At 45.6% G+C, this 17,051-nt stretch overlaps 1 protein-coding gene across 3 annotated transcripts in view; it reads left to right on the top strand.

Annotated features, from left to right (window-relative positions):
- LDLRAD3 (low density lipoprotein receptor class A domain containing 3) overlaps positions 1 to 17,051 on the top strand; it is a gene marked incomplete at both ends in the record, with an annotated part of 261,319 nt that overhangs the window by 72,386 nt on the left and 171,882 nt on the right. The window lies entirely within an intron of this gene.

Here is a 17,051-nt window from a genome sequence, read left to right as displayed (position 1 = left end):
CGGCGGGGCCAGGGCCTCTGGGGGCAGGGCTGTCCTGCCCTCTCCACCTGTAGCTCTGTCACAGAGCAGCGTGGTCTGTGCAGAAACAGGGGTCTTGGTGGGGTGGGAGCCACAGCTTTGGGGCAGCAGAGGACCTGCCCACCAGGCTCGACTCCCCCTCCCCCTGGGAGACTCTCCCTGCCTTCACTTTACATGCGAGGATGCTGAGACTCCCAGAGGTTATGTAGCTTCAGTATCTTCGAACCAGCAAGCAGCAGACCTGGATTTGAACCCAGGGCTGCCTGACCCCAAGGTCCAGGCTGGTAACCATCTTGCACATCTTCTACATTGTGCAGTATTCTTGAGGATGAAATAAGCTGTAGCATCACGTCAAGTATCTAGCATGGAGTTGGTACTGACTTTGTAGTAATCTGCTTCCAAATGCCCTTTTCTTTGCCGACACCTGGACATCATCTTCGGATGGGCACCACCAGGACCGGGATTCTTTCTGATCCTCCCCGCCCCCTCCTTCTTCAGCCTCTTTCCCGTTTTGTACCCAAAATCCGCGTGAGATGTGAGTCAGTGGTAATCTGTGAGAAAGGAGGTACCAGGGATGTGAGTTGAGGGGCCTCCAGGAAGTGGAACGATCATCCTCCCTGCCCCGTAGAGGTGTGTTTCTCTTCTTTGCCAAAGTTTGGTGCTGCAGAGGGAGCTGGGCCACGGCACGCTGGCCGGCAGGATGTACACCAGGAGTCCTGGGCCCAGGGTTGTCCGGTGCCTGGGGACCACACAGCTGGACAATGGTTCTTGGCTTTTTCCTGGGCTTTGGGCACCAGGCCACAGGGCCTCTCGCACAGGAGAACTATGTGTTCTGGCTCTGAATCTGCTGTCTTTTTGGGAGCCAGATGAGGAAATGAGGAGAAGATGATAATTTGAACTTTTCACATAGCTGTTACTGGGATTTGAGGCTCAGCTTGTTGACGCGGAGGAAGGAGCTCTGGGTTTGGGGCCCCCTCTGGAGCCAGGCCCCCTCTTCCTCGTGATGTACTCCCTCTGAGACTGGCCCTTCTGAGATCTGTCCAGTATGCCTGCTGCCTGCTCCCGCTCTTCAGAGAAATTTTTGGAGGGGTTGGGTTGAGGGTATGTTTTTTGTGGGAAATAGTTCATTTTGTTTGTTGTTTGTGATTTCTTCTGAATAGACTATTATACATAATGCATTTTTATTTTTGCAGAATTAAAAAAGAGTATTATGTCTATTGCAGCTTTTTCTGTTTCTAGCCTGGCTTCAAAATTGCTAGAAATTGAATGTTTGTAATCTGAGTTTCAGATGAGATAGTATGCGTGAACCCTATAATCTGTCCAGTTTTGAGCATTATTAAACACTCTGAATGTGTGGAATGATCATTTTTGGAATATGGTGTGTATTTGAACTCCAGGAAATGCAGATTGTCTTTAGCTGAGCTGGGAATATTCAGAACAGGACACGTTTGTGACAGAATACAGGATCAGAAGTTGAGACCTAAGTTATATCCCCAGCTTTGTCAATTTCAACTGTGTGATATTAAAGTTCTCTGTGACAAGCTGTGTCCTGTGCCAGTCCAGTTCCATGATTTCAGAATTCATGCATAAACGGGAAGAGTTGGTGGAAAGAGAAATTTTAAAAAAAAGAAAAGAGGGCTTCCCTGGTGGCGCAGTGGTTGAGAGTCTGCTTGCTGATGCAGGGGACACGGGTTCGTGCCCCGGTCCGGGAAGATTCCACATGCTGCGGAGCGGCTGGGCCCGTGAGCCATGGCCGCTGGGCCTGTGCGTCCGGAGCCTGTGCTCCGCAACGGGAGAGGCCACAACAGTGAGAGGCCCACATACCGCAAAAAACAAACAAACAAACAAACAAACAAACAAAAACCTTTCCTTTGTTGCCCTTCTTTTTTCCTTTGGTCTTTAAATTCTAAAAACAGAAGAACATTAGAAAGTTTAGACAATAGAGGGAAGGAAAAGAAGCCCTTTTTCTAAGACAAAGTTTCCTTGCATTTCAGATTTCTTACATATTCCCTTCCCAGTCTAGGACCTGAGGGTGTGAGCCCTGGAGAAGGACTGTGTCCAAATCCCAGCCCTCCCTTCCATCCCTCTCCCCCAGTGCTGTGTGATCTTAGGAAAGTTACCAGAATGGTCTAAAACTTAGCCATTGGAAGGATTAAATGAGAATTAATTCCTTAACCTTCTGCTGCCTCAATTCCCTCCTCTCCAAAGTGAGAATAATCAGCCTTCTAAGTGACACTGTTGTGACGTTTTAATGCATGTTAAGCACACAGCACAATGCCTGGGTATAGTCAGTGACTTGTAAACGTTAACTGTTATTGGTCAGTCCACACAAAGTATATTCATTGTCATGGGGACGCATGATTGAGTAACCTGCTTTTTCTACCTCACATTAGAGGCCCTTTGCCACATTACCATATATGTAGCAACAATAATTGTTGTTTTGTGAGGTTACCTACTGTTCCATCAAGTAGATGCACTGTAACCTAATTATTCCCCTATTGTCGGGTGTTTAAGTCTCTTTTGCTTTTTTACTTCTGCTGATCAAAATGTTTAGGGTCGACAGCAATCCCACTACTGGGCATGTACCCTGAGAAAACCATAATTCAAAAAGAGTCATGTACCACAATGTTCACTGCAGCTCTATTTACAATAGCCAGGACATGGAAGCAACCTAAGTGTCCATCTACAGATGGATAAAGATGTGGCACATATATACAATGGAATATTACTCAGCCATAAAAAGAAATGAAATTGAGTTATTTGTAGTGAGGTAGATGGACCTAGAGTCTATCATACAGAGTGAAGTAAGTCAGAAAGAGAAAAACAAATACCATATGCTAACACATATATATATGGAATCTAAAAAAAAAAAGGTTCTGAAGAACTTAGGGGCAGGACAGGAATAAAGACACAGACGTAGAGAATGGACTTGAGGACATGGGGAGTGGGAAGGGTAAGCTGGGACGAAGTGAGAGAGTGGCATGGACATATATACACTACCAAATGTAAAATAGATAGCTAGTGGGAAGCAGCCGCGTAGCACAGGGAGATCAGCTCGGTACTTTGTGACCACCTAGAGGGGTGGGATAGGGAGGGTGGGAGGGAGACGCAAGAGGGAGGAGATATGGGGATATATGTATATATAGCTGACTCACTTTGTTATAAAGCAGAAACTAACACACCACTGTAAAAAAATTATACTCCAATAAAGATGTTAAAAAAATAAAAAAAATTTTTAATAAATAAATAAAATGAGAGAGTTGAACAAAACAAACAAACAAAAACAATGTTGAGGGTCGATTAAGGAACTTATCCATGCCTGGAGGGTAGAAATACAGGATGGTTTCAGCCAGAGCCAGGATGGGCTGGGCTGAGGTCTCCAGGGTGGGTACCATCTGGTCCATCCTTTCAAGGGCTCCCTGAGAGTTGTCCATTTAGAATTTGTGCCATCTCCTTCTGTGTCTTGCTCAGAAGTTACAGAGCTCTTTCACTGATTCTTTGGGACAACTTGGTACTTACAGGAAGGAGAGAGAAGGCGGCTGATGTTCTCACTTGGTAGAGGTGATTGCCTCAAAAGCCCTACGAAATAGCTTTGGCATTTAGAAAAGAATACACTTAACCAAGGAGAAGTCTTGCCCTTTCTGAAGGGTGAGAGAAGGGCTTGGAGAAGTGTGTCTTGGAGGGATACGAGGCAGAGAGCAGCTATTCTGTATCCACGGCAGAGGAAAGATTTTCGGGAGACAGGAAGAAACTTTTTTATTATAAAGGTAGTAAAATGTTATATTGTGAAAATCGGGGGAACAGGGACGGAGAAAAACAGAATCCCCCATAGAGTCTGTACGCTAACAGACCCACTATGAGCATCTTACAAGTTTACATTCAGGCTTTTCTCAGTTGTAATCACCATAGGTATACGATTTTATATTTTAATTTTTTTCCCAGGTAACATTTCAACATATTAACATTTTTCTATGTTTTTTCCCCATATTTCCCTATCACTTTTTTTTTTTTTTTTTTTTTTTTTGCGGTACGCGGGCCTCTCACTGCTGTGGCCCCTCCCGTTGAGGAGCACAGGCTCCGGAGGTGCAGGCTCAGCGGCCATGGCTCACGGGCCCAGCCGCTCCGCGGCATGTGGGATCTTCCCGGACCGCGGCACGACCCTGTGTCCCCTGCATCGGCAGGTGGACTTTCAACCACTGCGCCACCAGGGAAGCCCTTCCCTATCACTTTTAACGCTTAAGTGGCCCATTCACTTGGTGAATAAATATAGTTTATTTACTTATTATTTGGTATTTATGTTGTTTCCAGTTTTTCACTGTTAGAAATAGTGCTCACGGTTGTGAAATGAGGGTAGATACGACTTTCCCCCGGTTTTGAGAAATGTTCTTCAGCTCGATTCTCAGAAATGCAATGACCAGGTTGAAGGACAGGAGCCTTTTCTGGCTCTTGCCCACTTGTTCTGCTAATGTTTTGCATCAGCTTGCTCACTGGCAACATGTGAGACGTCTGGCTTTATTTTAGTCTTGGCAGCATTGGGAAATACCTTTTTAAAAAAATCGGTTTTCTGGTTCGTTTAATAGTTGAAAACAGTTACATATTTTCATTTTCATTTTTTAAGTTATCTAAAGAGGTTGAATGTTTTCCCAACCCCCTATGTACTAGTTGTATTTCCGACCTTGTGAAATATCTATTAATGGACTAGAATAAATTTCCAGTTGGGTGGAGTCATTAGATTTTCCACCTTAGAGTTTTGAGAGTAGAGGCTCATTTGGGGATAGTCTGAGTGTATTTCTGTTCTTGGTTAGTGGAATGCCCTAAGTGATCGTTTTAGCCAAATAACGTTTTGTTATAATAAAGGACTAAGGATATGTTTTAGAAAAACATACAAGTTCCATGGAAGCCCTGCTATGGCAAGAGCAATGACATGCCGTTACTTGAGCTTCCCCTGGGCTTCACTATCCCAGGCACTTTACATTATAGTAACTCACGGATTGTCACGAGCCTTATGAGAAAGGGACTGTTATTATCTCCAGGTGAGGAAACTGAGCCACAGAGAGATGATGCAGACCCTGTCAGCTGTCCCAGAGTGTAAGTCCTCATAACCTTCCTCCGTCAGAGACCACCGGTGGGTTCATTCAGTCCTTCTGTACATGGATCTCTGTTATTCTGCTGAACAGGACTGTACTGTATGTTATCACTACTGATCTGATATTTTAAAAAATTAAGAAACATCGAAAATGTTTTTCTGTGTACAGGCATACCTTGGAGATACTGTGGTTTCACTTCTAGACCACTGCAATAACGCGAGTCACACAAATTTTTTGGTTTCCCAGTGCATATGAAAGTTGTGTTTACACTATACTGTAAGTATGCAATAGAATTATGTCTAAAAAATAATGTACATACGTTAATTAAAAAATACTTTCTTGCTTAAAAATGCTAACCATCATCTGAGCCTTCAGCGAATTGCAATCTTTTTCCTGGTGGAGGGTCTTGCCTCGGTGTTGATGGCTGCTGACTGATCACGGTGGTAGTTGTTGAAGGGTGGCATGGTTGTGGGAATTTCTTAAAATGTTACTTAAAAGTGAAGTTTGCTGCATTGATTGACTCTTTCATGAATGATTTCTCTGTGGCGGCAATGCTGTATTTGATAGCATTTTAGCCACAGAACTTATTTTAAAAGTGGAGTCAGTCCTCTCAAACCTGCTGCTGCTTCTTATCAACTAAGTTTATGTAATGTTCTAAATCCTTTGTCATCATTTCAACAATCTTCACAGCATCTTCACCAGGTTTCTTTGCTCATCCATAAGAAGTAACTCTCCTCATCCATTACAGTTTTATCATGAGATTGCAGCAATTCAGTCATATCTTCAGGCTCCACTTCTAGTTCTGGGTCTCTTGTTGTTTCCACCACATCTGCAGTTACTTCCTCCAGTGAAGTCTTCAACCCCTCAAAGTCTTCTGTGAGGCTTGGAATCAACCTCTTCCAAACTCCTGTGAATGTTGATATTTTGACCTCTTCCCATGAATCACGAACGTTCTTAATGGCATCTAGAATGGTGAGTCCTTCCACAAGTTTTTCAATTTTCTTTGCCCAGATCCATCAGAGGAACCACTACCTTTGGCAGCTATAGCCTTATGAAATGTATTTCTTAAAAAATAATACTTGAGGGCTTCCCTGGTGGCGCAGTGGTTGAGAGTCTGCCTGCCAATGCAGGGGACACGGGTTCGTGCCCTGGTCCGGGAAGATCCCACATGCTGCGGAGCGGCTGGGCCCGTGAGCCATGGCCGCTGAGCCTGCGCGTCCGGAGCCTGTGCTCCGCAACGGGAGAGGCCACAACAGTGGGAGGCCCGTGTACCGCAAATAAATAAATAAATAAATAAATAATAAAAATAATACTTGAAAATCAAAATTACTCCTTGATCCATGGGCTGCAGAATGGATGTGGTGTTAGCAGTCATGAAAACAGCATGAATCTCATTGTCCACCTCCATCAGAGCTCTTGGGTGACCACGTGCATTGTCAGAGAGCAGTAATATTTTGAAAGGAATCTTTATTTCTGAGCAGTAGGCCTCAAGAGGGGGTTTAAAATATTCAGTAAACCATGTTGTCAACAGATGTGCTGTCATCCTGGCTTTGTTGTTCCATATAGAGCACAGGCAGTGTAGATTTAGCATCATTCTTAAGGGCCTTAGAATTTTTAATGGTAAATGAGCATTGGCCTGAACTTAAAATCACCAGCTCTTTTAGCCTCCTACCAAGAGAGTCAGCCTGTCCTTTGAAGTTTTGAAGCCAGGCATTGACTTCTCCTCTCCAGCTATGAAAGTCCTAAATGGCGTCTTCTTCCCATGTATTGCTGTTTTGTCTACATTGAAAATTTATAGGCACCTTTATTAATTATCTGAGCTAGATCCTCTGGATAACTTGCTACAGCTTCTACACCAGCACTTGCTGCTTCACCCTGCACTTTTATGTTATGGAGACGGCTTCTTTCCTTAAACCTCATGAACCAACCTCTGCTGGCTTCAGACTTTCCTCTGAAGCTTCCTCACCTCTCTCAGCCTTCACAGAATTGAAGAGTTAGGGCCTCGCTCTGGATCGGGCTTTGGCTTAAGGGAATGTTGTGGCTGGTTTGATCTTCTATCCAGACTACTCAAACTTTCTTCCTATCAGCAATAAGGCTGTTTTGCTTTCTTATCATTTGTGTGTTCACTGGAGCAGCACTTTTAATTTCCTTCAAGTACTTCTCCTTTGCATCTACAGCTTGGCTAACTGTTCAGCACTAGAGGCCTAGCTTTTGGCCTGTCTTGGCTTTCAACATGCCTTCCTCCCTAAGCATAATCATCATTTCTAGTTTATTATTTAAAGTGAGAGACTTGTGACTCTTCCTTTCAATTGAACACTTAGAGGTCATTATAGGGTTATTATTTGGCCTAATTTTAACATTGTGTCTCAGGGAATAGGGAAGCCTGAGGAGAGGGAGAGAGCTGGGGGAATGGCCAGTTGGTTGATGGAGCAGTCAGAACACACACAACATTTATCAGTTAAGTTCGCCATCTTATATGGGTGTGGTTCGTGGAGCCCCAAAACAATGACAATAGTAACAGCAAAGATCACTGATCACAGATCACCATAACAAATATAATAATAATGAAAACATTTGAAATATTGTAATAATTACCAACATGTGACACAGAGGCACAAAGTGAACAAATGCTGTTGGACAAATGGCTTGACACAGGGTTGCCACAAGCCTTCAATTTGTAAAAAACTCAGCATCTGCAAAGTGCGATCAAGTGAAATGCAATTATACGAGATATACCTGGAAATGATTTCTAAAGTGGCTATTAGTCCTGTGAATCTCTGAAAGAAGAGACTGTACTTTATTACTGCCCCTTGCTGTAATAATAAAGCAGCAATCCAAATTTCTAGAACATACACGTGACCTGGAATCAAGAGCCTTAAGATCTCCTGCCACCTTTGTGTTGGATTGCAGCTGCCATCTCTCTGTGGTCTAACCAAATGGGGGAGGGATCTTGGAGGGTTGAGATCCGTGTTACAAGGTGGTTCATTTTCTTCTTTGAAAAATTATATTGATCACTATTTTTGAGACATGTACAGACTTTTAAAGTCCCAGGCCCTTTGTGTGTGTGTGTGTGTGTGTGTGTGTGTTGGCAGGGCTGGGGATGGGGATAAATTCAAGAATCTTGTCAAATGATAAAATTTTAATGAATCTCCAAATCCAGAGACATAGAAAAATAGGTGAAAAAATGGAATTTGAATTTCATTTGCTTTTAGTATTCCCAGCCATTTCTTGAGCACGGCTTTTAATTACACCAGTGTGATGGCAGAAATCCAGGAGATTGGGCTGAGAGGGCAAGTTTGAAATAATGGTCACCAAGGAATGGAAGGGGAGGAAGCCCAGTCAGAAGCTCTTCCTTTCCTTTTTATGGTCTTCATCATCGGCCTCTAGGTGGCGCCACATATAATGTTTTCTTTTAAACCTGATGCTTCAGGGCAAGCAGAGATGAGGGGAAATAACTAGATCCTGAGTTATTCTCACCAAACTTTCGCAGTAATTCAGCGATTTCACCGAGGCACCTACTGCTTGGCTCACATGCAAAATGCCCCAGGAAATCAGGCAGTTTCCATGGGGTGGGTACGGCTTGCTTCTTTCTCTCTTAGGCTGCTGTGTCTTTTCCCAGAGAACGGGGTGGTGAGAGCTGACGTGTTGTGACCTGGGAAGACAGCCTGTCAATGAGCTGGGGGATGCAACTACAGTGGGATCTAATCCTCCCCTCCCGCTGCGTAAGAAGCAAAACTGGCACAACGCTATCATTATGGATTGAATTGTGTCCCCAGCCCCCAAATTCATATGTTGAAGTCCTAACCCCAGTACCTCAGAATGTGACCTTGCCATAAAAAGGAATGAAATTTTGCCATTTGCAGCAACATGGACGGACTTGGAAGGCATTATGCTAAGTGAAATAAGTCAGAGAAAGACAAATACTGTATGATATCACTTATATGAGGAATATAAAAAATACAACAAACTAGTGAATGTAACAAAAAAGAAGCAGACTCAGAGATATGGAGAACAAACTAGAGGTTACTGTGGGTAGGGGGGAGGGGCAGTGTAAGAGTAGGGGATTAAGAGGTACAAGCTATTAGGTGTAAAATAAGCTATAAGAATATACTATACAACACGGGGAATGTAGCGAATATTTTCTAATAACTATAAATGGAGTATAACCTTTAAAAATTGTGAATCACTGTATTGTACACCTGTAACTTTTATAATACTGTATATCAACTATACAATTAAAAACATAAAAAATTAAGATAGCATGAAAAATGAAAACAATGTGACCTTATTTGGAGGTAAGGCCTTTATAAAGGTAATCAGGTTAAAATGAGGTCATTAGTGTGAACCATATCCAATACGCCCTTATAGGAGGGGGGAATTTGGACACTGAGATCCATCCGGGGGAAGAGGATGGGAAGACAGAGAGAGAGGATGGCCATTTACAAGCCAAGGAGAGAGGCCAGGAACAGATCCTTCTTCAGCCCTGAGGAGGAACCAGCCCTACTGACATTATGATGTAAGACTTCTGGCCTCCAGAACTGGGAGACAGTACGTTTCTGTTGTACCACAAAGTCGTGGCACTTTGTTACAACACCCTTAGCAAAACTAACCCAGCCATCTACCCATCTCTATTTTTTAAAAAATTGTTACGTAATGAGTGAGTGACAGCTGTCCCACAGCTGTGTAACAGGATGAGGTTCACAGACATCCTGCTTCTATTTTTTTCTTTAACAGTTTGAAAGTAAGAATCTTACCGTTACAGGTTGAATTATGTCCCCTCCAAGGACATGTTGTCGTCATAACCCCCAGTATCTCCACATGTGACCTTATTTGGAACTGGGATGTTGAGGTTGTGATAATTAGCTAAGATGAGGTCACACTGGAGTCGGGTGGATCCTTTAATCCAATATGACTGGTGTTCTTATAAGAAGCAGTGTGAGGATGTGAGGGAAGAAGGCCATGTGACAACAGAGGCAGAGATGGGAGTGATGCAGCTACAAGGCAAGGAATCCCAAGAATTGACAGCTGCCCCCGGGAGCTAAAAAGAGGCAGGGAAAGAGTCTACCCTGAGTCTCAGAGGGAGCATGGCCCTGCTGACACCTTGACTGCAGTCTTCTGGCCTCCAGAAATATGAGAGAATAAATTTCTGTTGCTTAGAGTCACTCAGTTTGTGGTACTTTGTTACGGCAGCCCGAGGCATCTAATACACATACTTCCAAGGGATATTTCAATCGATTTGGGCTTTTGTGGGCTGGTCCAGCCCAGTAGGTGTGGGCTTTCTTTTACCAACCTCCCCGCGGGAGGGGTGGGTGGAGCCTGGCAAGCCATTGTTAAATGCTGAATTTCAAAAGCCTTCTGAAGACGCCGAGCTTCAGAAAACGGGGGTCTAGAGAATATCACTGTGGTTTAACACTCTGGCCATTAAATGCTTCAGAATGAAAGTTCACATTCCTTCCCAGCACTTGTGGTGCGGAAGGAATCCAAGACCTGTATGTGTTAATGCTGTTCTTTTCTAACTTAGTCATTTTGTTTGTGTAGTTGTTTTTAAACATCTCAGATAATTCCAGGCATGGCCCCCACTTCACTTAGTTTCTTTCATCTCAAATGTGAGACCATAAATCCTGTGGTTAAAAACAGGGGCTTGGGCTTCCCTGGTGGCGCAGTGGTTGAGAGTCCGCCTGCCGATGCAGGGGACATGGGTTCGTGCCCCGGTCCGGGAAGATCCCACATGCCGCGGAGCGCCTGGGCCCGTGAGCCATGGCCGCTGAGCCTGCGCATCCGGAGCCTGTGCTTCGCAACGGGAGAGGCCACAACAGTGAGAGGCCCGCGTACCGCAAAAAAAAAAAAAAAAAAAAAAAAAAAGGGGCTTTGGGGGCCAGCCTCCATTTATGACCTCTGAGGCTCTGGGCACCAACTTACCTACCTCTACACCAATTTCCTCATCTGTAAAATGGGGATAATAACAGTACCTGCTTCAGGGGGTGATAGTTAAAACATTTAATAGGCAGTATGTCTAGGTGGTAATTAGCAAGTTAGAAATAGGGTGAAGATCAGCTCTGCTGACCGCAGGGAATTGCTGTCAGTCTTAAATCAGCTAATGTATGTGAGGCTCGGAGCTGGGGTGCCTGGCCTGGGTTAAGCATTCAGTAAGTGCTAACTGATACTGTTCCCTCAAAAGTGCCGGTGACATCATCCTCAAACCCAAGTCTGCAGTGACATTCCTGATCCTGCAATGCTAGATGTCCAGGCCATCCCTTGCACACCCCCTCTCTTCCTGCTCTCTCTTTGAAAGCCTAAGCCTTAGAAACCCCTTCCTTTGCTAGGTCAATATCTTCTTTTCACTCCAGAGAGTCTTGAACACACAGTCATGAGCTCTTATGAAATTCTCTTTAGCTTAGAGCTCCAGGGAGGCAGCCAGACACACAGAAGCCGCTGTATGAGGGAAGGAAACAAATACTTGAGGGCCTGGGGTGAGCCGGGCAGGCCCTTTGGGTCACGGGGAGGGGGCTTTGGAAGTAGCTCTCCTGTGTTCAGCTGGGAACCTGTGTCTTCACAGCCCTGCACTTGTCCCCCAGCCACCAGAGTGTTCCCACCTCTGCCCTAGTCCCACACAGTTAAGCACCTAAGTGGATTTTGATGACAGCATTTTGCTGCATCGCTTGAACAGTCTTCGGAAGTCTCTGCCTTCACTCTGTTGGCCTGAAACCCGCACTGCCCCCTGCAGCCTCCACAGCCTTCCAGGTCCTCTCCCCGCTCCCAGATGTGCGCTTTGTGCCCTGTGCCAATGGTGCCGTCCAGATGTTGGGATCGCCGTATAAATTCCCAGGTAGTCTCCTGACAGCTACGTAGGGACAATTTCTCGCTTGTCGGGCTACACTTGACCTTAACACGAATGTGACCATATGCTCACTTTTCTGAAAGGACCCTGGCCGCTGTTTGAAGATGCCAGCAATTTTACACTAGGTGGAGAAATACGAAGTGCTCCGAAACTCTCTGGGTATATCAGTTGCCTGGGGCTGCTCTAACAAAATACTGCAAACCGATGGCTTAAAAGAACTGAAATATATTCTCTCCCAGGTCTGGAAGCTAGACATCCAGGATCAAGGTGTCCACAGGGCCGTGCTCTCTCTGAAGGCTCTAGGGTACAGTCCTTCCGTGCTTCGTCGCCGGCACCTTGACTTGGCTACTTCCATGATAAAAAAAACAAAGTACTCTGAACGCTAGTTAGTGTGTATGGCAGCCTGTGAAAGTTCTGTGCCTTTAAAAACCACAGGGGTGGGATGTGCTGTAACTAGATTGATACTTGTAGCTCTCTGCCTTCCAGTGCACCTGGGAGGAAGCTGGGAGGGCTCCCAGCCAGACTGGGCTGTAGACAGCTTTTTTGTCCTGCACAAAGACATGAAAAACATGAATTAGTTTCTAAATTGGAAGCTTGCACATAAAATTGGGATTATCAGGTTTGCTTGGAAAATTAGATTTAGTGTTCGGATACTCTGCAACCTTGTTTCCACCCTGAGTCTATCGTGCATTTCACCATCTTGCTCATTCGAAGGCCTTCAGTGTTTCTTTAATTCTAAGACACACATCTTTTTACATTTTCAGGTCTCTGAAAGTGAGATGCCTCTTATAATCGATGGGATAAGAAAACGTGTGTCCTAGTTTAATTGGAGACTCTTTTTCTTTCTCAGTTGTATGTAAATTAGTGGCATCCCTTACAATTGGTGGTGTCTTAGAGTCAGTGAAATTGAATTCATTTTCTCTGATTGTCAGCATAGGGCGCTTCAGCCAAAGGTCCTGACATTTCCAAACAGATAAACATACCATCTGTGTCTGTTTTCCTTGGGGTGCTTGCTGTGCTTCGGGACAGGAGGCAGCGTGCAGAGTGGGAGGGGCTGGCTCTGGGGCCACAGGGCCTGGCTTGAATCCTAGCTCTGTCACATGTGAACTGTGGGCCCTGGGCGAGGTACTTAGCCTCAGTTTCCTTAAATCCCGGGGAATTTTTATGAGGACTAAATGAACTAAAACCTTGAAAACTCTTCCAACTGCTGCTGGCACAAAGCAAGTGCTCAGTAAACAATAGCTGTACTCTTATTGGCAGTGTGGAGTCTTTAGATCTCAGCTCTGCCACTGGCTATTCACTTCCCTTCTGGAACCTTAGTTTCTTCATCTGTGAAATGGGAGCAGGTCTGGAAAGGGGGGTATGAGAGTCAGATGTTCGAGTGCTGTCTGGCGCATAGCAGACACTTAATAAAATATGCTTTCCCATCTTCTCCCTTCCCCAGCGATGCATATTCCCTGAAAGGGAGAGTCTCCAGGGTTGCCAGAGAATTTTTGATCCAGGCTCCCTCGGGCTCCCACAGTCATCAAAGATGTGCTGGAAGATGCTCGCTAGATTCTACTTTCTAACAGGTTCTCTAAACTAAGGAAGGTGGACCGTTCTACTTCAGAAATACTGGGAATATTCAGGACGGCAGCACACTAGTCAAAGTGATCAAGTGCCCTTCCCTGGACCATTTTCAGAAGACAGAACCCAGGGACCCCGTGACGCCCTGTTTTGAGGGGTGTGCTGTGCAGCAGCTTAGGGTGGAGGAGCCCCGTGCCATCTCACGTCCCTGTCGTCCCCACCAGAAGGCAAGAGGAATCAAACTGTCTACCAGAGGTCCTGGTTCCCCTTCCCTTGGAGCTCGGACAGGAGACCCCAGACTCTCTGTTTGGGGGATGTTGAGTCAGGTCTGTTGAGGCAAGGCATCCTGGAGCCTAGAGAAAAACTGGGAGGAGCGTGTCCAATTTAGTATCTTCCTAGAGAAGAGGAACTTTTTCATTTCTGAAGTCACCAAAGCTCCCAGTTCTTAGAAGGTTTTGTTTTATTATTTAGTTACTGGCTCCCCCTTTCACATTCCTGCCGATGTCGTTCTAATCCTATTCTGGTGGTGACAGGGCGACTCAAATGGCATCTGCCAGAGGCCCCACCAAGCCCCATCTGGCTTCCTCAGTCCCTCCCAGGTGATGGCAGCTGCTGTTTGGGACCTGCCATTGCTTTCTTGGAAACCACCAATTTAAATACCAATACAGTCACCAGCTGAGAAGTTAGTGGCATGCAGTCATCCTGACATCTTTCAAATCAACTCTTTTGCACAAATATCAGCCTCACTCCGTCTCACCAGTCCTCCCCACCACTTCCAGAGAACTCTGTTATTACCAGTGCTGTGTGCTGCCTTTTCTCCGCCTGCAAAAAGGGGAGAATCTCAATGAAGCGCCCTCAGCTGGGAGGATTCATGTTCCTGTGTCACTGCAACGCATGTGGCCAGGTTGCCTGGGCCCCGATATTCTGGTAGTGCTCTCGTGGCCAGGACTTGGCTGGAGCTGCAAGATGTCATCAGTGGTAATAGGCTCCATAATTGCTAATAAAATTTAAATGGCTGCAAAATCACAGAACATCAAAAATTTTTTTTTTCCTGGCACATCCAGACAAATCTTGCTGATCCAAGTGAGGCTGTGACTGGGCAGTCTTTTTATTTTTGTTTTTTTATGCAGACTTGCACTTTCATCTGCGATAAAGCTACTTTGCAGTTGCCTAATGGCTTTTTCAAAAATTCAGAGACAAATGAGAAAGTAATAATTAAAAGAGGAAGATATGGTGCATTCATATAATTCAAACACCTGACCGGAGTGGTTTGTTTACTAGTAACACTACGGTTTAGAGTGGGAGGAGAAGGGGGCAGAAGAGAATCTTTGAGGTCAAGAAGGTAACTGTATACCCCGCTTAAAAAAGCACTTCAGGAACTCGTGGCTTTTGACAGGGTTACTACCATGTCCTTTGTCAAGATCCCTGTAAGAGGAATCCCATAAAATGTAAGGAATGTCTTTGGGCTATAAAGGCTGTCGGGTTTTCTAGACTGAGTGATTGGAAGAGAGGGAACTAAAATGGGTTACAGGCAGTTGTTCCTTTTCCCACAGTATGGAAAAGCTTCAGGTTAATTCCAACTTAGGATACAGTCTGACTTCTTTGGAAAGGCGTAGTCTGCAGGTACCTGGGTTGTTTTTTTCTATCATCAGTTCCGTTCATTTCTGGGGGATGGGGACATGGTGGCAGGTAATCAGTGTCTCCGATTTTCAATGCGACTTAAAGGTGTGTGGGCCTGGGGCTTCCCTGGTGGGGCAGTGGTTGAGAGTCCGCCTGCTGATGCAGGGGACACGGGTTCGTGCCCCGGTCCGGGAGGATCCCACATGCCGCGGAGCGGCTGGGCCCGTGAGCCATGGCCACTGAGCCTGCGCATCCGGAGCCTGTGCTCCGCAACGGGAGAGGCCACAACAGTGAGAGGCCCGCGTACCGCAAAAAAAAAAAAAAAAAAAAAAAAAGTCCTGGTAAAACCGTCCCCAGTGGCTGCCAGCTGTTCTCAGTCACCAGACTTATCAGAACAACATGACTAATGCATTTGCGGAATGAATGAAGGAGAGGTTGCAGGGTTATCTCCATGGCTTGGCAGGAAGCTGCTTCACATAATACTGCCAAAAACAAAAACAAAACATGAGCAAAGAAACCTCAGTGACTAAGTTTTCCTTGAGTTTTCTCTTGAACAGCGGTTGAAGGGGGCTCTAAGCTGTTCCCCACCGGAGGTCCTGGTGTCTTAGGGACAGCCCTTACCCAGTGTTTCCTAAAGTGTGCTTTGTGGGTCACCCGACTCACTGTTGATGTAGATTTGGGGACAACTCAAAACCCACTGAAGCAGGATCTCTGAGTCTGAGGCCCAAGAATCTGCCTCTTACCAAGCAGCCCAAGTGAGTCTTGTACCCACGACATTTTGAGACGTTCTTGTCCTATGATTTAACCAACAGTCCCATGAAGGGAGGAAGTTACTGAGGACAAATCTTGCACTGTCAGCCTCTTTTCACATCAGGGGAGAAGGGATGCCCAAGCAGAGCATCCCTCCTGAGAAGCCCAGGCAGGTAAGAAGCATCCCAGCTAGTGTGTTGGCCTCCAGAGCAAAGTGTTCTGGACAGAGAGCACTCAGCAACGTGCTGGTGGTGACGTGCTAAGGGTTAGTGTTCTGGTTTGCTTTTTTTTTTTTTTTTTGCGGTACGCGGGCCTCTCACCTCTGCGGCCTCTCCCGCTGCGGAGCACAGGCTCCGGACGCGCAGGCTCAGCGGCCATGGCTCACGGGCCCAGCCGCTCCGCGGCATGTGGGATCTTCCCGGACCGGGGCGCGAACCCGCGTCCCCTGCATCGGCAGGAGGACTCTCAACCACTGCACCACCAGGGAAGCCCTGGTTTGCTTTTGAGGTGCTTTCGTGCATATTGCTTCCTAAAGAAAGCAGGTGGATGGCTAGTGCTATCCCAGCACTGCTCATGACAGAAAATGACTTTATCTGAGCCAGAAATGAAATTCCCAGCAAGAAGTGACCAGCATTTGGAAATCTCAACCAGAAACGCCAGCAAGATTCAATCCTCATTAACAGTGGGTGACTCTGAGAGGTGGGGTAACGGATAATTGCTCTCTTCCCACTTCTTACTTTTGTACAGGAGACAGTGCATGGTGTGCTTTGGAGCACACAAGTCTGGCACAAGCCTGCCGGGGTTTGTCCTGGTTTCTCTGCATCCTGGGCAAGTTACTGAATCTCTCTGTCCTTCAGTTTCCTCATCTGTAAAATGGGGAATAATCAAATAGTATTGACCTCATAGAATTTAATTGTAGTTATACCAGTTAAGTGTTTAGACAGTGCTTGACACTTACTAAGCTCTTGAGAAGAATTAGCCATTCTTATTAATAATATCATCCTGTTTACATACATGCAACGAGAGGTTTTTAGGTGATTAAAAAAAAGTGTATAAAGAGAAAGGCTGCACGGGTCATAGAAGCTTATGTGTGAAGGGTCTAGAAAATCTGCCATAAGGACCAATAGGGATTTGTGAGGATCCAGCTGTTTGGTTTGGGGTCTCATTTTTTC

Source organism: Hyperoodon ampullatus (genome assembly GCF_949752795.1).
Source record: "Hyperoodon ampullatus genome assembly, chromosome: 7".
NCBI lineage: Eukaryota > Metazoa > Chordata > Mammalia > Artiodactyla > Ziphiidae > Hyperoodon > Hyperoodon ampullatus.
The sequence above is the reverse complement of the archived record's forward strand: the minus strand, read 5'-3'. Positions and strand labels throughout refer to the sequence as shown.